Source organism: Rhinolophus hipposideros (assembly GCF_964194185.1).
Source record: "Rhinolophus hipposideros genome assembly, chromosome: 18".
NCBI classification, from domain to species: Eukaryota; Metazoa; Chordata; class Mammalia; order Chiroptera; family Rhinolophidae; genus Rhinolophus; species Rhinolophus hipposideros.
Window position 1 is genome coordinate 14,012,023 of NC_138064.1, and position 20,864 is coordinate 14,032,886.

Below are 20,864 nucleotides of genomic sequence, written 5' to 3' on the forward strand. Positions count from 1 at the left end.
GATTATTCTAAATTCAGATAAAAGGATGTCACAACTTTGAAGAGCTGTAAATTTTTGGTCCAAATCGCTGTGGGTAGGGATAGATCAATTCCTAGAAAATTTAACTTTTCAGAACAGATTTAAGAAGTAATTAGCTTGAATATTCTTATAACTATTAAAGAAATTGAAGAAGTAGTAAAAAAGAAAAAATTATTTCACATACACAAAAAGTTAGGCCCAGGTGATTTTACAGGTGAATGTTACCAAAATTTCAGGGAACAGATCATCTCAATTTATACAAACTTCCAGACGATAGAAAAAGAGGAAATGCTTTCCAATCATTCTACAAGACCTGTGTAACTCTGATACTTAAACCAGACAAATATTATGAGAAAAATTATAGATCTTTATCAATCATGAATACAGAAGTAAAAATTTAAAGTATATCAGCAAACTAATCAGCCAGGTATAAAAGAGATCAAACACTACAACTAAGTTTGGTTTATCTCATATGCACAGATGGCTTAATATTAGAAAATCTATATAAGTAGTACATGTTAATGTTTTTAAAAATCATATGATCATCTCAATCAGAGCAAAAGCAAACCCACTAATAAAATTTTAAAAGCTTATTATTATATCAAATATTAATAGTCAATATCTAGGCATTTTGGAATGGCAGGATTATGGGTATTAGGATTTTCCATAATTTTTAAATTTTCCAAAATTATTGTGTAATCAAATATGATATGTGTAGACACCCACATGCATGCATACATATACACATACATACATACGTAATTATAACAGTATAGTAGTAGACAGTGGAATAACATTTTAATTCCAATTATATTAAATTTGATTGTAGACTTTGGAATTAAGAAATAACAAAACACATTAATTTAAATCACTTTTTATGTTTTCATAAAGAGCCTAGTGAACTTGTTGTAAAGGTATCTCATATCCCATGCCATTTTGAATGTGAGTGGAGGTGTAAATAATTCTTAGCCCCTCTAATTATATTGAATTGGCTAAGTATGATTTAGGTGTAAAGACTGATGATGTATAGAGACTTTGATCACAAAATACTAATGAGCAGCTTTAAGCTTGGTATTGGTGTGGTTTTTTTATAGAATGGATTTAAATTGAAGTTTTTTCTTCTTTGAGTGGTTCTGTAATTGAATTTGAAAATTGATATGGTACATATGATCTTGCTGTTTGGTTGATCTTCTTTTGCTTCAACAGTATAGCCTGAAATTCTCATTTGATAATACAAAATACCAGTTTGATTTTTAAATGTTATTTCAACTTTTAAAATAGTCTTCTTTGTGATAAAACTTTGAAATTACTCTTTTGTTCCTATTAAACTATTGTTAAACCCTGGTTTATAGTTTTAGGGTACAATAATGCTAGTTTATAATAGTGGATACACCTGAATCTGAACTGTATTATAGATTGAAAGCTTTGTGTAGAGATGGTTTGTGATAATTTATTATTTGACACATGACATTAATTTGTAATACAAGTAACAAGCTTATATTTGTCTTCTCAGTTATTATTTTTATATTTTTAATGTGGTTAAGTTAACAATGGCTCCACTTTCTTAGTTACAATAGAGGAAACCTTCTGTAAGTTAAACAGGCTGGTGTAAAAATCATTACATTTTAACTAAATAAAATTAAGGAAAAGGGACCTACGTAAATAAAGCAGGGCTTAGACGCCCATGACAGTCCCACAATTTTAGAGAGGTTTTATATTCATCAGTCTTGAAACATGGAGTATTTGAGGTGATTTGAATAAAGCCTTAAAATGTTACCCCCATTTTATCCCTTTCCACCCCTCACGTTTCTTTTCTTAGACTTTTAAAAAATACATTTACATGTATTTATATAGAGATATTACATATAAATGTAATAGTATTTGTAAAAATACTAAATGGGAACTTCTTATTCTGTGGTTAGCATTTTAAAGAGTTGTTTTTTTAACCCAGTATAGATTGTATAGGTAAATTGTATAAATTTTTGAGCAAGTGATTGGTTTCTTTAGTCCAGCCTTTTACTCTACTTCCTGGTAAATATTATGGGGAGTAAAATGAAAAGAATCATTACTGTATCATTTTATGAGCCCATCGTTACTATCTCATTTTATCTATTGATTGAAGGTTTCTCCCTAGGTTTCATTTTGATATTTATCAGACCCACCCTATAGTAGCTCTTCTATACATCATTCTTATTACAAATAATACAATTTTGAGTGCTATATGACTTTTAAAAAAATCAAAAGCAAATATTGCTTAAATTGTTATAATTAGCAGCCTGAAACCTGAAATTACTATCCTGTGAATAACTGTTCCATAGTTATACAGTTATCACTTTATAGTATAGATACTACCTTATAAGTACTTTGGCATGCCTCAGTTGATCTGGTGCTTCCTTTTGAAGCTGTCAAACTGTACATGCCTTTATAAAAATCCACATTACATTATATTTATAGGCATTGGTTCTCTTCCTTTTGTAGAGTTTTAAGTGTTTTGAGTACAGGAGCAAGTCATTTTCCCCCCCGTTTTTATTAAATATTGAATATATATACAAAATATTTAAAAAACATACAAAGGTCTGAAGTATAAGTATACATTGAGGCCATGTGTGCCCCCCGTCTCCATGTAAGAGCTAGAGTCTTAGTACTGCCTTTGAAGTTCTTGTGTGCTTCTCCCGATCCTATTTTCTTTTCTCCTCGATTAGAGGGAGCCAGTAACCTGAATTTGCTGACTTATTCTCGTGCTTTTCCTCATAGTTTAACCCCACATATAATTTTTTAATTCTCTAACCAGTAGTTTTATTTTTCATGATTTGGAACATTATAGAAACGGCGTATTCTGTGACTTGCTTTTTCACCTCACGTTACGTTCCTGAGTTTCATACATGGTGTTGGTCGAGCCACTGGCCTATTCAGTGCCTTTGTGAGAACATGCAGGAGGTACTTCCTCTGTAGTGAAATTGCTCCTCAGGTGAGCAGAAGGGATCTGTGTAAAAAGAAAAAAGTACTCCTTTCTCGGGGTGGGTGAACCCTACATCGTTTGTGGTTTGGCAGACCGAATGTGGATTGGATGCCAGGCTCTGCCAGCCCCCTTGGCTGATGCCCGTGCAGTGCATAAAATGTATTGCACTGCATGGTTGTTACATGTAGTTCATTAATTTTAACTTCTCTGTGGTGTCCTTCTATAAAAGTATATCATGTTTTACATACATTGGGATTATTTTTAGGTTTTAAAATATTACTCAAATTCTTATGCATCGTGGAAGTGAATTTTTTTAGTCTCTGTTTTCCCAGTACAATGCCTGGAACATAAATGTTGAAAAACTTGGGTAGTTCAACTGGAAAAGCAACCATGTGCAATAGGCAGGACGGGTGGTGATAGTCCCATGTCAAAGATGTAAGTAATGCCCAGAGATACTGAGTAACTATCTCAAGGTCACACTGTTGGTCGGTGGCACAGGTGAAGAATAGATGAAGACTAGTTCCTGGTTGAAGCCTAGAAAGGCTGGAATGAAGAAACCGATCATTTGCTCAAGACTAAAACTACACTTATTTCACATTCTACTGCGTTAGGAAATGCTGTCTTCTGTAAGGTTCTAATTTATCCTAAGAGAAGAATAAGGATTGCTAAATGGAAGGCTGCCCTTTAAATTATAAAATCATTCTCATCATGTGGCTAAAAATAGCTCCCAGTCAGTGGTCCTTAACGACTCACATCTCTGACTGCACACTGTGCGTGTATCCATTCCCTATGTTGACTCTGGTCTTAGCCGTCTGACTGGCTTTGGCCAGTTGTATGTTAGCAAACGTTACACAAGGATAGACTTCCAAAGCACTTTGAACATTGAGTCTTGCCTTCTCTTGCTGCTGGGAGCTCTCCCACTGCTGCATAGAGAAGCCTGGACTAGCCTGCCGCGGACAGGTCCTAGGCACCAAGGATGCAGGTGAGGCCATCTTAACCATCCAGCCCCACTCAAGTTCTCAGACGATGGCAGCAGCTTTAGAGACCTCAGGCCTGACCTGCAGTGAGCTGCCCAGCTAGTAGGATAGTCTCAATGGCTCACCCACAGAGTTGTGAGCAGATGAAGCCACTACATCTTGGGTGTTATGTAGCAATAGATGACTGATGGAGCCAACGTAGTTGATGTTTCCATAATTATGTGGACGTGTTTGTTACTTAACGTATCAATTAGTATGTTACCTCTGCTTATTCAGTGTAAGTGTTATAAACCCTTTTCGAGGGACAATTGTAATGCAGTTAGCAGAAAGGGCAACTTTAATGCCAAAGCTAAGTTGCTGAAATGTTTTATTGTTAAGCCAGTTCAGAAAAGAGTTATGTCTGCTGTAAACAGATTCCTGACTTAGGTCTCTATATTTCTGATCACAAAGGAGAATGTTTGGCCAAATGTTACCTAACTAGCTACCCTGGTTAGCTGATATGAGATTCCCAGATTTAACAAGATCTGGAAAAGTAAGATGGTAAAAATCTAATAAATGTCATTATGGTATTCTCATGGTCTGCTGGGGTTAAATAGTATGTCTAGCTTTTAAGTGTCTTTTGTGCTCTTAGAATTGGGTTGTATTATTAGAAAGGACCTTAGCAATAATTTAATTTGACTCTGCTATTTTATAGATGACAAATTGAGTTCCAAAGAGGTTAAGTGACACTTGCCCAGACCTCACCAGCTTGATAGCAGATCTAGAAGTAGAATCCTACTCTCCCAACTCAATATAAGCTTCTTCCACTTTTGCCAGACCTTCCCTTCAGCCCCACTCTGGGGTAGCCTTCTCTAGTTTTCATAGCAGTTGCCTGCTGTTAACCGTATTCTAACAATTTTCTCTATTCCAGTGGCTGGTTCTCTGTCTTCCATTTTGCCAGCTGACAGGCACTGACATGTAGTAAAAGCTGTTGGAGGGTGAGGGGAGCAGTTGCCTTCTTTTCTAACCCTGAGGCTGGCTTCTAACCTGGAAGAGGTCTAACATTTCTGTTTCGGAGTCACTTGAGAAGAAATGGCTGAGAAGCGGTTATGCTGGAATCTGAAGACCCTGGAGAGATCCCATCAAGCCTGTCGGGCTCCCCATCCCAGAATGTGTATTAATTGGCTCTCAGGAGTCTTGTTCTGCTGATAGGTTGGGATAGAACCAGAGTGTTTTGGATTGACCTGGCTGGTTATTCAAATAAACCTCCAGGAAAAGAGAATGTAAAGTGCTTTCTTGACATATCTCTAACATGTCTGGGTTTGATGGGACAGGCCCTGTTCTGAGGTACAAGGACTTGGAGGTGAACAGGGTATATGTACCTGAAAACAGATGGATGAGAGGACTGTTTACATAGTAGCAAGAATGAGGCTGTTTTCCATGTCCTTCCGTGTTCCCATAGTGTGGTATCTGCTATTGCAAGGACCATTGTGTTATGCTTATGTTCGTGCCTGTTTCTTCCACTACTAGACTCTGAAGAGGGCAGATACCATGTCAACTTTCTGTGTCCAGTGTACATCTTCTGGTGGGCATTTAAAAAATATGGTTGATTGAATTAAGAATCTTGTATTTTTTAAATTCAAGGTTAATATTAAATTTTTTGAGTCTTTCTGTAGTTGTTTCTCGCAAGCTGCTCATCAGGTTATTTATCTCCAGACTGTTGACCTCTTTCTGAAGTTAAACTCCGTAACTGCCTATACCTTCTAACATCAGTCAGATAGTAAGTATTTACTGTGTTCAGAATGTTGTATCGTAATAGTGGATGCTCTGGGAAGTGTGGTTCTGATCAGTGTAGTTATGATCAAAGCGGTGAGGTTAGGATAAAAGAAGGAGAATAATAAATATTACTTAGAACAACTGAAAGAGGAAGTCCTTACATTAGAAGTTTAGAATTTAGGAAAACATACTAATAAAATGATTTTCGAATAGTTATAAAATGCAAAATAATGCAGTACAGCAGTATTCCAGTACTTAACAACCAGAGAAAGGGAGCCCTTCATAAACAGTTTGATCACAGCAACATGCTACCGTGTTTCCCTGAAATCAGACCTAGCTGGACAATCAGCTCTAATGAGTCTTTTGGAGCAAAAATTAATATAAGGGATCAAATATATGGTGATGGAAGGAGAACTGTCTCTGGGTGGTGAACACACAATGGGATTTACAGATGATGTAATACAGAATTGTACACCTGAAATTATGTAATTTCATTAACAATTGTCACCCCAATAAATAAATTAAAAAAAATTAATATAAGACCCAGTCTTATGTAACATAGTATACTATACTATACTATACTATACTGTAATATAATATAAAAGACTGGGTCATGTATAATATAATATAATGTAATATAATACCGGGTCTTATATTAATTGTTGCTCCGAAAGGTGCATTAGAGCTTATGGTCCCAGCTAGGTCTGATTTTTGGGGAAACACGGTAGGCAGGCATTATAGAGAAATACTATCCTACCTGAGGTCTATTAATACTTATTTTGACTTTTATCTGGTAGTCACCTTTATGGGTATTTAAAGGCAGGGACTAGCACCAAATTTGATTTATACACCTGATTCCAGGGCAACAGAAGGATTTTTAGTTGTGGAAATCAAAAATTTATGTCAAAGATCAACTAGAAACCTAATAGCTGCTTCCCAGGTATATCCGCGGGGAACCAATGGAATTTGGAATTAGATTTGACAGTCCTTTAGTAAATAATTCTTTAAGAAAGGAAGAATGGCAATTGGTTAGTTCATATAATTCTTTTATCACATTTAGTTTCTTTTTTGTTGTTGTACTTCTGTTAATAAATTAAACGTTCACTTGGACATTAGGGTTAGCTTAGAACTTTTAGAGAGAGAAAAGTAGCTCTAAAAATGGAGGTCTTCAGTTTTTCTTCAAGGAAATGCCTTGTACTGAAAATTATTGTATTTATGTAATTGTACAAGATTATTTACTGTTTTCTGATTATACATTTTACTTAATCTCTGTTATGCTTGACAGCACCTTGTTTGCAAGGGGCATGCTTCATTCTTCATTTCACAGAACAAACATTTACTGAGCACTTCCTGTGTGCTAGATATGGTCTAGGCACTAGAGAGAGGGCTTTAAGGATATTCAAAGCCTTGCATCATGGAGGTTATGATTTAGTAGAAATAGAATAAACAAATAAACAAAAATAATTTCAATGATCAGTTCTATGAAGGAAAAAGGCAGAATAAACCATGAAGGAGACAAAGACTACATTGAGTGAACAGGATGCCTTCTCTAAAATCATCTACAGAGAAATCTGAATGCGTAGGGCCCGGGAAGGGTATATCGGTGCAGGGAGCTGCTCTGTATGGGCTCTGACGCATTGAACAAGCTTGCTATGTTTGTGGAACATTTATCTTTGTATCACCAGGACTTAGCAGGTAGTTTCGTGCAGAGTTTGTTAAATTGAATCACCTATAAATTGTTTCCTCTCCCCCCCCCATGTGTCTAATATCGTATCATGCCTTTATTTAACAGTTCGTGGTTATCAAAGTAAAGCTAACTGGGCTGTGGGTAAGTTGGCCAGCCCATCACTATGGTGCTGTATCTGAATCTGTCTTGTGTAAATCACATCTTTATGAAAATTGTGATCCTTCTCTCATGCTTTAATGTCAAATGTTGTTTAGTCGCATCATTTTTGGTACATGTCTTTTTTTTTTTTTTTTTTAAGTGTGAAATGGGTCTGTTACCACAGAGCAAGTTTCAGTTTGATCAGCTCTCTTGTATAATGAATGCTAGACATAAAACAAATTAAAAACTATCGTTTGAGACTAATGACCAACTACTGTTCAGTCTGCTCCCAGGGCATAATTACAGCACTTAACTGTTCTTGAATAATTGAAGAATAAACTCACTGATTGCCTAATACGTCTGTAGATTTGCATCGAGACCTTGAGTTGAAGTGACTCTGAAGTGGCACTTGTAGTTAGCCCAGGGCTTTCTGTGCTGGTAAGCCTCATTGATTTGCTAAACTATTACTCCAGTTAGGGTTTAATGTCAAAATTAAATAATTGAACTTGTGTGTATGTGTTTGTGTAACGGTTCCCTACCAGGAAACCAAATTTTACACTCTACTTGGCTGGGTTAAGTTTTAGTAATTCGTTTGAGGTATTCTTAGAATATGGACTAGTGAGCACAAAACCTATTAAGGAGTTTCTCTTAGAGCACTAGATTTACTTCCTAAATTTTTCAATGAAAGTCTTATATAGACTCCCATTATTGTTTTTAAAATCAAGTGTGCAGTCTTGGCCTTTACTACTCACTGAACTGGATACCTACTGTTTTTCCACTAGATCTGTATCTAATTTATGGTAAAGGGACCACAAAAACAAAAATTATTTGTATTTTGGCACCTAACACCATTATAGTTAAGGGTCTGTTGGCATTTCCATTAAAACATTTTCTTAGAGGTTTATAACTTGGCACTTGTACTTGGCTTTGGGCTGAAACATTGCTATTTCTGTCCAAAAGCAAATTCTTTTACCAAATTTCATATAACTGAGTTTGCTGTGGTTTATAATGTGTGGAGGGGGAAGGGCTATCACAGTGGGTCTTTGATGCTCTTACAAGCCGTTTGATTACACAGTAGTGTTGTGTGCAGTGTTTATTCTTACATTTTAGTCTCACCTCAGTAGATTTTATTTTTTTGATGTTTTGAAATATTTCTATTTAACATGATTAATATAATTCATTTTCATCGGCTCTTTAAAGAATTGTACTACTATGATGACTTTTCGAGTTCTTTTTAAGTTATCAACTTCTATTAATGATTATAAAATTTATAAGTACTTTGTGGCATTGACTTGTGTGTGAGAGACTTGAATTAATCTACCTTGAAAAATATTAAAATAAGCTTCTCCTTGGTCTGATTTGGTGGTATTTAAAGCTTTAGTAACTCAAATAAGTAAAATTTTCTCTAACTTTGTTTGATGGGCATGTCCATTTCCTTAGAAATAACGTAAGATTCATCAACACCAAGAAATGGGTTATACCAGAAATGGGTTCATTATGTTAGCCGTTTACATGTATCCATAATTTTACAGGCAGACCTCGGAGATATTGCGGGTCCCAGACCATCACAATAAAGCGAGTCATAATCTTTTTGCCGGTGGAGGGACTTGCCTTCAGTTTGTAAAAAAGGCAACATCTGTGGAGCGGAATAAAGCAAAGCACAATAAAACGAGGCATGTCTGTACTTATCACCCCATATCCGTTAAGTATTCTTTTTGTCTCTAGAGGATACCTTTTGCCTGGGATTTTCTCTGGTTTGCACAAGTAGTTCAGAAATGTTTGGTAAATAAATTCCAAGGATTTCTTTGAAATTAGTCCCGGAGAAGAGGTGCCTATAAAAACCTCTTTTTACATTCTTTGGCATGCCTAAAGCTCCCTTACGACAGTGTCATGGACAAGAGTCCCTATATAATGTGTTAATGAGTTCTTAACACGTTTAGGGAAGACTGCTGACTCACTGCCCAAGGTAACATGGTTGAGGCAGCTTTAATAATTTGTCCCCTAAGAAAATAGTAGAAGAATGGGTGAGAGAAGGCAAGGTGATCACTCCCTGTTTGTATTATTGCTGTCATGTATTGTTAGTAGTAGTGTTGCTAACAACAACCTGGTTTATTTCTAAGAATTGACTCTCTCGCAGTTTGCAATTAATTCCGTCATCTCCAAATCTGCAGGCCAGATTTTAATTGCACTGCAGTTTCCATTCAAGTAACCATTACCAGGGCTGCTCTTGCCAGGCTCTGTCCTGTGGTGGAGGGACAGACACTGTGTGTTCTCTTCACACGGTTATGTTGGAAAGTGCACGGATAAAGCAGGGGTCCTGTCTGAAGTAATCCCAGGGTATTTTTAATGTCCTTTAATTGCCATTCAGGATGTAAGTCAGACCAGACACATTTGGGTCTGGTCACATAGTTCATGACTGCCTAGTGGTGTTTCTATATAAAGGTGAAGTAGATTTAGCAAATAAATCCGAAGCTATTACTTATATATAATTTATTTTTCGTTAACATTTGTTGATTTCTACGCAGTGTGACATTAGTTCCAGTATGCATTTTGTGTTTTACGTCTTTATTTTGTTTTGCTTGTGATCCCTGGATAGCATAGGGGGTGAGGTGGGAGGAGGAAATGGATTTAAGAATTTGACAAGGGCTTTGTCATCACGATCCAATCATTATCAGATTATTTACAGTTTTCTAGATGTCTGATTTTCTTAAAAACTGTTTGATAATGTTAGCAGATGGCAAATATATTGAGTTTAAATCCTGCTCCGTATATATTTGCCACACGAATCTATTTTGTTGTGCATCACTTTGGCTGTTTTCGTTGTGAAAATTTTAAATTTACAAGCACATTTCATACCAGTCATCCTTTCATCCTCCCATCATGGCCAGTGAAGGTTGGCCGCAGACCTTTTACATTTACATCTCTCTTCTGTCTTGAAGTGATTGTAACTTGACTTGAAAGTAGAGGGGTTTTGTTGTTATTTTGTTCTGAGCTCAAACTGCTACCTCCAGTGATAGGAGAGACGTGGACTCTTTCAGAAGAGTATTAAGAATTGTAAGATTTGTACCTGACATTTTATTTTTTTAATGGAGTATTTGACTATTAGTCGTGGTCATCGGTATTTCTCTATTGCAGTCTCTAAGGCAGCATTGTTCTTAGGGAGTTTTTTTTTTTTAATGAAACAATATGTGGCATACAAATAATTTTATCATTAATTACATTTCATTTCCCCTAATTCTTATGTGTGAGGGTAATACTTGTTCTCAAGTGGCCAACATTTTTAATGTACTGTGTACATATATTAAAAGAGTAGAAAAATAGTCTTGGCAGACACTGAAATAATTGGCTTTTCCAGCCAAGATAGGTTTGTAAAACGTTCTGAAATTTAAGAAGTGGGAGGGAAAGAATTTTTCTTTTCATTAATGCAATATTTTATTAACTCTTTACCTTAGGCTATAAAAATTTTCTGGCAGTATTTTTTTATTTTTATTAGATAAGCAGCTAGAAGAAGAAGGGTAGCTGATTTATTGTAATTTTAAATATCTGCAAACATTCAGATAGTTAAAAGAATTATTTTGACTTGAAATCCTGAGCAGAATCAATATATTTTTTTCTAAAAGTCAATGATAATTTTGAGAAAGGTATAAGAGCATCAGCATAATTCTGGCTTTGAGATCTGTAATCTTTAATAGCAAACTTTTAAAAACAGCATTTGGAAATACTTGATGGTATCTCATGGTCGTTAATTGGGCTGTACTTTTATATTCTTATTAGTACTCGCATAAAATCAACAGCTTTTCATGATCAGGCATTTACATCTTAAATCTTGCAAACTGCTCTGTTAGGTAATAGACCAGGCAACACTGGAGATTTTGAAGTTAATAGGAATAGTCTACATTTCATACAGAAAAGGTACTTTATGTAATAGTCGAGGGCTAGTGGACAAGGGGAGGGAAGGGAGGCAGGGCAGGACTATGTGGGGGAATAAGAGAGAGTACAGTGTCCTTTTCCATTTTGGCTGGTAGTTTGGAGTAAAACTGTAAAGTTAAACTTTTTGGAATTGTTACTACCCCAAGTGGGAATATAAACTATATTGAACAAAATTTATTTAGCCTGTTAAAAAGTCAACCTAAAACTATAGTTAATTAGTTTACATTATTACATCACTTCTAGTAGAGACTCAAACTGGTACAGAGTAAGAGGAGCTCTGTCAGGTGAGCTGACGGCTGCCCATATGGGGCTTTAAGATAATGATGAGTTTAAATTTCCTCTTAGAGCTAAGTGAGAATAAAACTGGAGGCAATAAATACTCTTGGCCAAAGCCATTAAATGAAAAAGCTGGGAATTCTCCAGCTCTTGACTTAAATTGTTTGTTTATCAGCTGGCGCCTAGTCTGGAGTCAAGAGCTGGAGATTTCTATCTGTGACAGAACTTTGAAACTCTTGCAAGACACTTTCATTTCAACTTAAGGTAACTTGAGTTTATAGCTTTGGCTTTAAAGATTACTAATGATTTACTCATTTCCTTACCATTTAACCAGAGTGGACTTTTTCCCAGGAAGGGATCTGTGTTTATTTAGGGCCTTTGTCTGCGGAGGGATTAAAAGGCAGCCCACCAGCATTGTGAACTTGATGGTAATAAAAGGTCACCAAAACACACCATAAAAACATTCTTACCATGGAATTAATTATACAGTGTAATTTTACAAAGCAGCTCGGTTACTCCATCCCGACGCACCCTCCCCTCCCCCATTCTTAAACATTTCACCTTTTAAAAATTAAAGCGTTGGTACAATTTAGGTTTTGGAAGAAAAATCGTTTTGCTTTTTTGATATTAGACACTGAGGAATTGCCACAGGCAGTAAATTGCTTAAAATTTGTAAAGTTTTAAAATAAAAATGATCATTTGTGTTAAACTTTGGGATGAATAACTTATTTGGGATGAGGGTAGACTAGTCAAAAGGGATTGTTGGCGTTTTATAGAATAGTTGAATTTCTAAAAACCTAAGCCTAGTTAAGAGTTTTTTTTGTGCCACCAGGTGGCATTGCATCCAAACCTGCTTGTGATGTAGGGAGGATTTTAAAATATTCTTTTTTGTTCAAGAGAGGTCATAATACTTTTTCTAGATTTAGCTCTTAAAGTTCACTTAAACATACATCTAATAGCAAGGTTGATTCAGTGTCTCTAGATTAAATGTCTTTCAGAGAACTGAAAAGATTTCTGAATTCTGCAAATACTTGTATTTGCTTTTACGTGGTTAATATTGAAATGAAAGTAAATTAAAATTTTGAAACATTTGAGAGGATTGCTTTTTTTTTTTTTGGTAAATGAACATTTAACAGTTGGTAATTTTGTTTCGTTTTACTTGTCTAAACATTCCAGAGAGGATCCTGCCTATGAAAACCCTTAACAAATGTTGCAAAAATTCCCTCAGTGCAGCACCCCCAACCCCAACACACACAGTAACACCCGCTGCAGCCCTTATAAAAAAAAAGTGTCAGCAGGCTTCAATGTGTGGGAATTTTTTTAAGAAGGGAAAGACCTCTGAAAGGTGCAAGTTGGTCCTTTTCATAAGCCTAACTTTGATTCATTAGGCAGTTCATATTCATGTCTTAAAAGCTGTTTTTGGGAAAATAAATTCTTGCAGCTTCCTGTACTGGTTTAGAGGGAGCTCTTCAGTCTTTTGAATCAACTCATTTTAAGAAAATGATACATTAAAAGCAAAAAAAAAAAAGCTCATCATAAATTTTATAAAAGTAAGATTTTTTCATTAAAATATGTATTAATGTTTAATTTTTATGAATCCATATATAAAATAACAAACTGTACAGAAACAATTAAATTACTTAATACAACTACCCACATGCTACAATATATTGTCAGAATAAATAAGGTTTAGTGTACATTCTATTGATTTTCATCCTTTTAAAAAAATGTATGCACCATACAAAAAGATGTTTAATGCTTAGCTTTGATCATTTATCAAAAAGCTTTATGAAATGTTACTCATTTTTTATTCTCTTGCCTCTTCTCTGAGGCTTCTTAGTGTGTACAACCTGTTTAAGAAATGTATATGTTTTCAAAGTAAATGTTTGACCTCCCACCTTGATGTTCCTGCTTTTAAACACACACACACACACACACACACACACACACACACACATTCTCTCTCACACTCACTCCCTCGCCCCTTCCCTATATTTTGAATAACTTGATTGGAATGTGTATTGTACTAAAACTAAATATATACAATCTTCAGTATTACAAAGAGAAAACTTTGTTTTAGAAATTATGAAAATTTCACGTTTGAAAGTAGTCTAGACAAAGGTAGTCATGACATTTGACTGAATATTTTAGTTTTAAACTTGATACAACAGTTTGCTTTTTAGTTTTGTTGTATGCTGATATTTCTACTTACTTAACATCAGGAAGTTGTATTGGTTTCTCTTTATAGATTGTGCCTGTGTTCTGGAATTGCCTCCCGCTGTCCATGAGTTGCTTCTTGGCTTGTTTTGTTAGAATTTCTCTCCAGGGTTTTTGTGAGCTATGTAGCCAACATTAAAAAAAAAACCAACCACCACCAGAATTTGATACAGTATATACTGGATTAGTAACAATTATGCTTACTATTCGTAATTATAATTGACTAAGCCTCCTGGCTCAGCATATCAGTTTTATGTCGTAAGAATAAGCATATGCAAATCTCATGCAATAATATATATGTATATAATTGCCTACAATGATTCTATTTTTTTAGTTATTTCTATAATAGTTAATGACTTTTTTTGCTGAAATTCCAGAAATCTATTTTTGCATTAAAAAAATAATAGAAAAAAAATCCCGACTCGTTTGGGTGTATGTATTTAGTAATGAAGCATTTAGATTTTGGCTTCTCTCATTTCAGTTGGAAATAGTATTGATGTAAGTGAGTGTTGCCATGGAAACCACCACATAGATATAAAAGGCAAGACTGTCTAAGTGGAGGAGGAGGGGCTGTGTACTAAAATACCACTGGCTTCAATGATCTATTTTATGTATGTGTTGGGGGTGTCGGGAAAACTAGGATGAGAAGGGAAGAGAAAGTGCAGAAAGTAAATATTAAAAGTTAAAACCATGTACTCATACTTCTGCAGTCCTATAGGTGGAAGTTTTTTTTATTTAATTAAATTTTAAATGTGATTCTTAATGATTTATATCAGTTACATATGTTGGGCAGTCTTTGCATACCTTATTTTTTAAACTTTGCTGATAGAACATGCTTAGCTTACTTGGTTTTAAATAAAATACGTAATTCAGTGAAATTTGTTGGAAAGTTAGGATTTCCATCTCTGAGACGGCTTTAATTATACATTTTATTAAAGGTAGCTGTTATACTTAAAATTTTTTCAGATACCTGAAAATTAAAAAAAAAAAACAAGAAAAAACTATAACTTTATTGACTAGGAAACAGTTAATATAGCTTTCAATGAAAGCTGGTATTTAGGTTTCATAGTATTTTTACTATTAGATTTTAAAAATTAGTAATTTTAATACTTTCCTGTAAATATTACTCAAGGAAACAATGAATTACTGTATCTGCATGTAAAATATCGTATGGTTCTCTAAAAAAATAAACATGAAAAGATCAAAAGCAAGCATTAAATACTTTTTTATCCCTTAGAAGCATGTGTAGTTGCTGATAAAAATAGAGAACAGCTAATTTAACTGTATGTAAAGTAACATTTTTGTTTTTCGTATATTTAGGTTACAAAAACCAATGAAATTGTGCCAACCTAAGTTAGGGTGGTAAAATGCAACGTCCTCGACACAATTTTAACGCTATGGATTCTGGTTATCAGATACATATGTAAAAAAAAGAAAAACCGTTAACCTGACAAAAACTGTTGAAACTTACCTTTTTAGTCAATCCAGAGAAAAAGCAAAGCTGCCAAGGTAATAAAACATCCGGAAGTTTTTAAATTAAAAAGAGAATTTAAATTTAAAAAAAGGGGGGGGGGATCGGGAGTAGGAAGGGGGCGGGGAAGACTGCACACTGTTCCCTAGGCCTGGCTGTATCTGATGTAAATTAACCAACAGTGGAAATGTATTGTTTCCAACTCCACACAAACAATGCGGGCATCTTTTCTGGGTGGGTGGGTGCTGGAGTGGAGAGGTGGTGTTGAGTTGTGAACTGGGATCCAAAGAGTTTAGCAATCATTAGTGGATTCTGCGGCATAAAAAAACAGTAAGATTCAGAGTAAAGAATGAGAAAGTGTGTTTGCATATAAAATTATCCAAATGAACCCTTCAAGTGGTGAGAAATAATTCATAACTGAGCGAATGCTTAGTTGTCAGTAATCTTCAGTCTTTTTATTTTTAAAGACTGAGGCCTTACATTGTAAAATGTTCAGCAGCCAAGATACCGTATCACTTTTTAGGTATACTTTTAGCATAGGATAATCTGCTTAGTTTTAGACTTGACTTCTTAAGACTAGGAAGACTTAAGAAAAAATTGTGTTTCTTGGAAAACGAGATAAGAGGGATAGAAAGTCAAGTTTATTTTAAAAAAATACTTTAGGAGAATGAAAGTAAGGGCAACATCTGTGTTGTTTTTCTGTTTCAGTTTTTGTCTGCAGCTTCTCCACGCCTCCCCCCTTCCTTGGAAGAAATCTGACTATATTAATGGAGTGGAAAGCATAAAAAATGCACACAACCTTATCAATAAGTGGATTCAAAATATGTTTACTTTACTCACCTTTAAAAAGTTTCATAATACAGAATTTTCTAGAAGGCAACTAATACGTATTAGCTTTGGTGTGTCAAGCTGTCATGCTGGGTGGTTTGTGTATTTTAAACCATTTAATCTTTATAGCAGCCTCATGAAATGCAGATTATCCTTATTTTCTTAGTGAGGAAGTTGAGGCTCATTTAGGAAGGAACGATATGACAGCATGCAATTATTATAAGGATTAGCCTGATGTAGCAAAGACGTTTTTGGTAGAGGATTTTACAATATTATGATAGGACTAGTGCCTTCAAGTTTGGAATTTCTTATGGTTGGTAGAATAACGAAACGGTTTGATTTGTTTTATTTAAAAACAAAATCAACGGAAATTCTTTTTCATGCTCCATTGATACCACCATTCAATGATACCCCCGCCCCAAATCAAAATATAGAAAAAATTATTAGCCGACTAAGAGTCCACTTAGGTAATTTAAAGCAATTTTGTTTTTGGTTTTATATGCTTGAATCTACTCAACTACAGGAATAAAAGGGCTAAGAAACTGTGGAACCAGAAGTGAAAACCAGAAGTTTTAAACCTAAAATAACTTCCTTGGCAGGTCTTTTAGAAGTTGGGTATTAAGAAGAGCCAAAAGGTATCCTGCTTAGCTGTGTAGTAAGAGCCTGAGCACGCAGAACCTTTTCACACGTTTTCTCTTTTACCTTGTATTTTAAAATTTTTAGTTTCCAAAGTAAATTATTTATCATCACTGTGCTTGTATACTTTTTAAAGTATGTTTATAGTATTCAACATTAAGACTTACAACTAACAGTGTATCAAAGCTTATTGCTGAATAATAATAAATAAATACATATATGTATATACATATATGTATATATAGTATTTAGTCTAATTTGACATTCCAACTATCATTTTGTGTTTTACTGAAAGAATTATAATGTATTGGGAATTGATGATTTGTATCTTGTCACTATTTTTAACCCCTCTCGATACACACAACTTTTTAGTCATATTACTAAAAGAAATCTGTCCCAGTAGTTTTTAACAGAAGACCTCAAAGAGTAGTGTGTGTGTGTGTGTGTGTGTGTGTGTGTGTGTGTTTTAATAGTTTAAGCTAAAGATAACTCTGAAAAATACTTCTATATCAGTTTCAGATATGGTAAAACAAATAAACCCATACTCATCATAACTTAACTATAAAACATAGGTTCGTTGAAGGCTATAAGAAAATGTTTATGTTTATGACATTTTGCATTGCCAATTTTTCTCTGAATTTTGTAAAGATCAAGTATGCTGAAGTGCGAAATGGTGGTGCATATGTTAAAAACAAACTGCACCCCACCCACCTCCTGTGGTGCATATTCTAAGAGTGAGAATTTCAAGGGTGTAAATAGTCTGATCTGTCTGGCTTCATCCTCGCCGATTTCTAGTTCCAAACGTGATTGGCATCAGGTTAGAAACTAGAGTGAAGAGGAGGCCCTTCCTCCCCTTATGTGTTCCACAGGAAAAAACCAAACCAACACTCTCGGTCTTACAGCTCAGAGCACTAGAGAAGGGCCTTGTACTCATTCCCAGGTTATTTTGGAAGTCCTATGTGAAGCTTCTTTTATTGTTTTCCTTATTCCAAAGATTCCCAACTTGTTTTATACTGAATTGTTTCCAGAAACACTTACTAGATGGATTGCTGTGAAAGGAAAGGGTAGAAAAGGCAGTACAGAGAATATTGGCAAGAAATTTCTGGGAAACATAAATTTTTAAGAAAAGATATTCTGACCCTGACCCTTACTGGGGTAAAGTTCCAAAGGAATAATGATTATTGCTGGTCAGAAAGTTGTCCAACTGGATAGTGATAAAAACTGGAGTTTCGCCAGATCTTGTTTTCGTATGGTTTTGTTCTTTCTTTTCCTGTTGTTGGTTGTTTTGGAAGGGGCCTTTAGTGGGTCATTTGATTATGGCAGGATGAAGGTTAAGTTTAGCATTGCCTGACTTCAGTGACGTCATCTTTTCCAACCAAAGTGGCCTATGATGATGAGATTCTTCAGGAAAACAGGAGCAATTCTTGATCTGTATACACCAGTGTTAAGAAGTGATGTGTTTTTTGAAGATTGAGGTTGTGACTTTAAAAGGGTGAACCGAGAGATTTCAGGAAGCATGTTAATATGAACGTATGACTGTTTTCATAAGGAGAGGTGATATGGGAAAACTGTTGTAAGGAGGGTGAGGAAAAATAAGGAACCTAATGAAGCACAACCATTCTGTTTTGTTGTCTAGGGGAGAGAACTAGGGGATTTGTGTGTGTGATCAATTACACGCGGATGTAATTTTCCTATTTTAAAAAAATAGGAAAAAAGCAGTTTCAGAATGGTAATTTTGATGTCCATTCTAACACCTCTTATTAAATCTGTTTGCAATACAGTTGAACACCAAAATAAACTCCAGATAAATTCCCAAATAAAGAGTTGTTGACTTTTATTTTAATTCATAGTATATGTCATGTGGATGTGAGGGTCACAACTGGGGAATGAGTTTCCAGAAAAGGAACTGTGGAAATGAGCTGTTTGTGGTTTAACACCCTAACCATTCACTCTTTCCTACTTATTTCCAGTGAGATCAGACGGTGGGTGTGCACCTGTGTGTGTGTGTATCTTCACCGGGCTCTTCTCCCCTTCCCTGCCAGAAGGAAAGTTTAACCTCTAAGGAATGGAGGTTATTTTTCTCTATTTCTTCCACATCCCATAGTAACTTAAACTCTGAATTTTTTTTCCCCATTGGCAATAAAAAGGAAGGTGATAAAGCTTCCTTTTACTTATGTCTGAATTTTAAATGTTTTTGAGTTTTTTAATATGAGGATACAACAATGTATACAATTGCAAAGAGGGGACCAACAAACATCTGCTTACAATTTTTCATGCAAACCTTTTTTTTTTGGGGGGGGGAACCTTTCCTAAAAAAGTTCCTAATCTTTATTGAAATTGCTGTTTAATTTTATTTGCATTACTTTACTTTCTTATGCTTAATTTTAATAACAATTTTTAAAAAACAAAAAAGTAAATATAAAGGATTTAAAAGCAACTTTAGGATAGAAAATATATCAATTGCATCTGTTTGGGTTTTTTTTTTACCTCCTGTATTTTCTACTGAAATTCGTTAAATAAAGTTCTTTCTTTTTAACTCTCTTTAAAATGGACCCAAGGAAGGCATTTAATAAACTTTTTTCTCTGGACCCCAAACCACAGATTTGATAGACTAGTAACGATCTAAAATGGATGGATTGGATCATTCTCGTATTCTCTTAAGGTTTTCTGCATTTAACCTTTGTCTGAAGGGGTGACTGTATTATCGTATGTCTGCTTTGAGTTGTGCCTGCTGTGTCTTGGATATGCTTCTGAGTGAGCACGCTTTTTGCTTTGCTTTTCAGTGTTCACTCGGTGTGTGATTATTGATATGAAATGGTGATAAAGCTTGTGTGGGAAAGAAGTCCTTGTTTCCTGTCTTTGTTGGTGCTTGCGGTTCCCTAATCTCCTAAGAGTCTTGAGATACAGACCTGTACATCACAACTAGGGGAGGGTCATTTTTATGGTGAGGAAGAGGGGGAAAGATAGCATTGAAGCAATTCCTGTCCAGATCTGCAAAGTGCAGATTGCAGTTCTCTTTCAGTGGTGTTAGGTTTATGGCCCTGTTTTTGGAACGTGCTATTAAGAGTTTGGAGACCTTTATCTTTCTCTGTTTTGTTGTAGCAGATGGAGTTGTCCTCTGGTGGTTTTGCTAGGTATGATGAATGTTGCCCTAAAATGGCTTGGTGGAAGTTTGATCTGGAAAGATTACTGTGTCTTTCAGTTTCCTAAAGAAAATGGAATTATAGCATTCAAACTGTTAAGCAAAGAAGCCCATCAGCAGATCAACAAGTGTGTACTTTTCATTGATGCTTGTGATTTTTTTAAAAAAAGATTTAGGAATAAAAACCAGAAATGATGATCAGTTTTGTCTGAAATAATATAAGTGGTAGAAATAGTCAAACCCTTTTCCCCAGCATCTAGGGAGAGATGTCTGCACAATGAAGAATTGTTCCTACTTTATAAAAGAAGAACGAAAACGAAGAAGTTATGTCGGTCTCTTGTGCTTACAGAAGCTGTTTCAAGGGACACGGTGTTGAAGTCTGATGTAGCACAAATATCTTTAGTTTTATTGCTAAAAAGACTTCTTTGGGCATGTTTCTAATATTCTAAGAGGCATTTCCCTTTTTGGCCACCCCTTTCTTCCTTTAATTTTGATGAATTTGACTAGGAGTATTTTTAGATGATTGTGTACTTCTAATAGCTCTTATGTGAATCTGTGGTTTATCTACACTGGAGTTGAAAGATGTCAGCCACCACTTAACTCCTGTATTGAAATAAATGTTTTAATGATCAATAAACTTGTTACTAAAAACAGGTAGGACATTTGAACCAAATTACTGGCATTTGAAGATAGAGGTTATTTTTTTCTTGAGTGATTCCCACTCTAAATCAGGTGGACACAACCGGGCGTAAAGTTATAGCCTGAACTGAATTTGTGGCATGACTTGCAAATTTTTATTATCCTCACCTTTCAGTTATTTGCATTTATGC

General features: G+C 35.1%; 1 protein-coding gene across 32 annotated transcripts in view; it reads left to right on the forward strand.

Moving 5' to 3' along the window:
• Nucleotides 1-20,864, forward strand: part of HIBADH (3-hydroxyisobutyrate dehydrogenase) — a 92,096-nt gene that overhangs the window by 17,519 nt on the left and 53,713 nt on the right. The window lies entirely within an intron of this gene.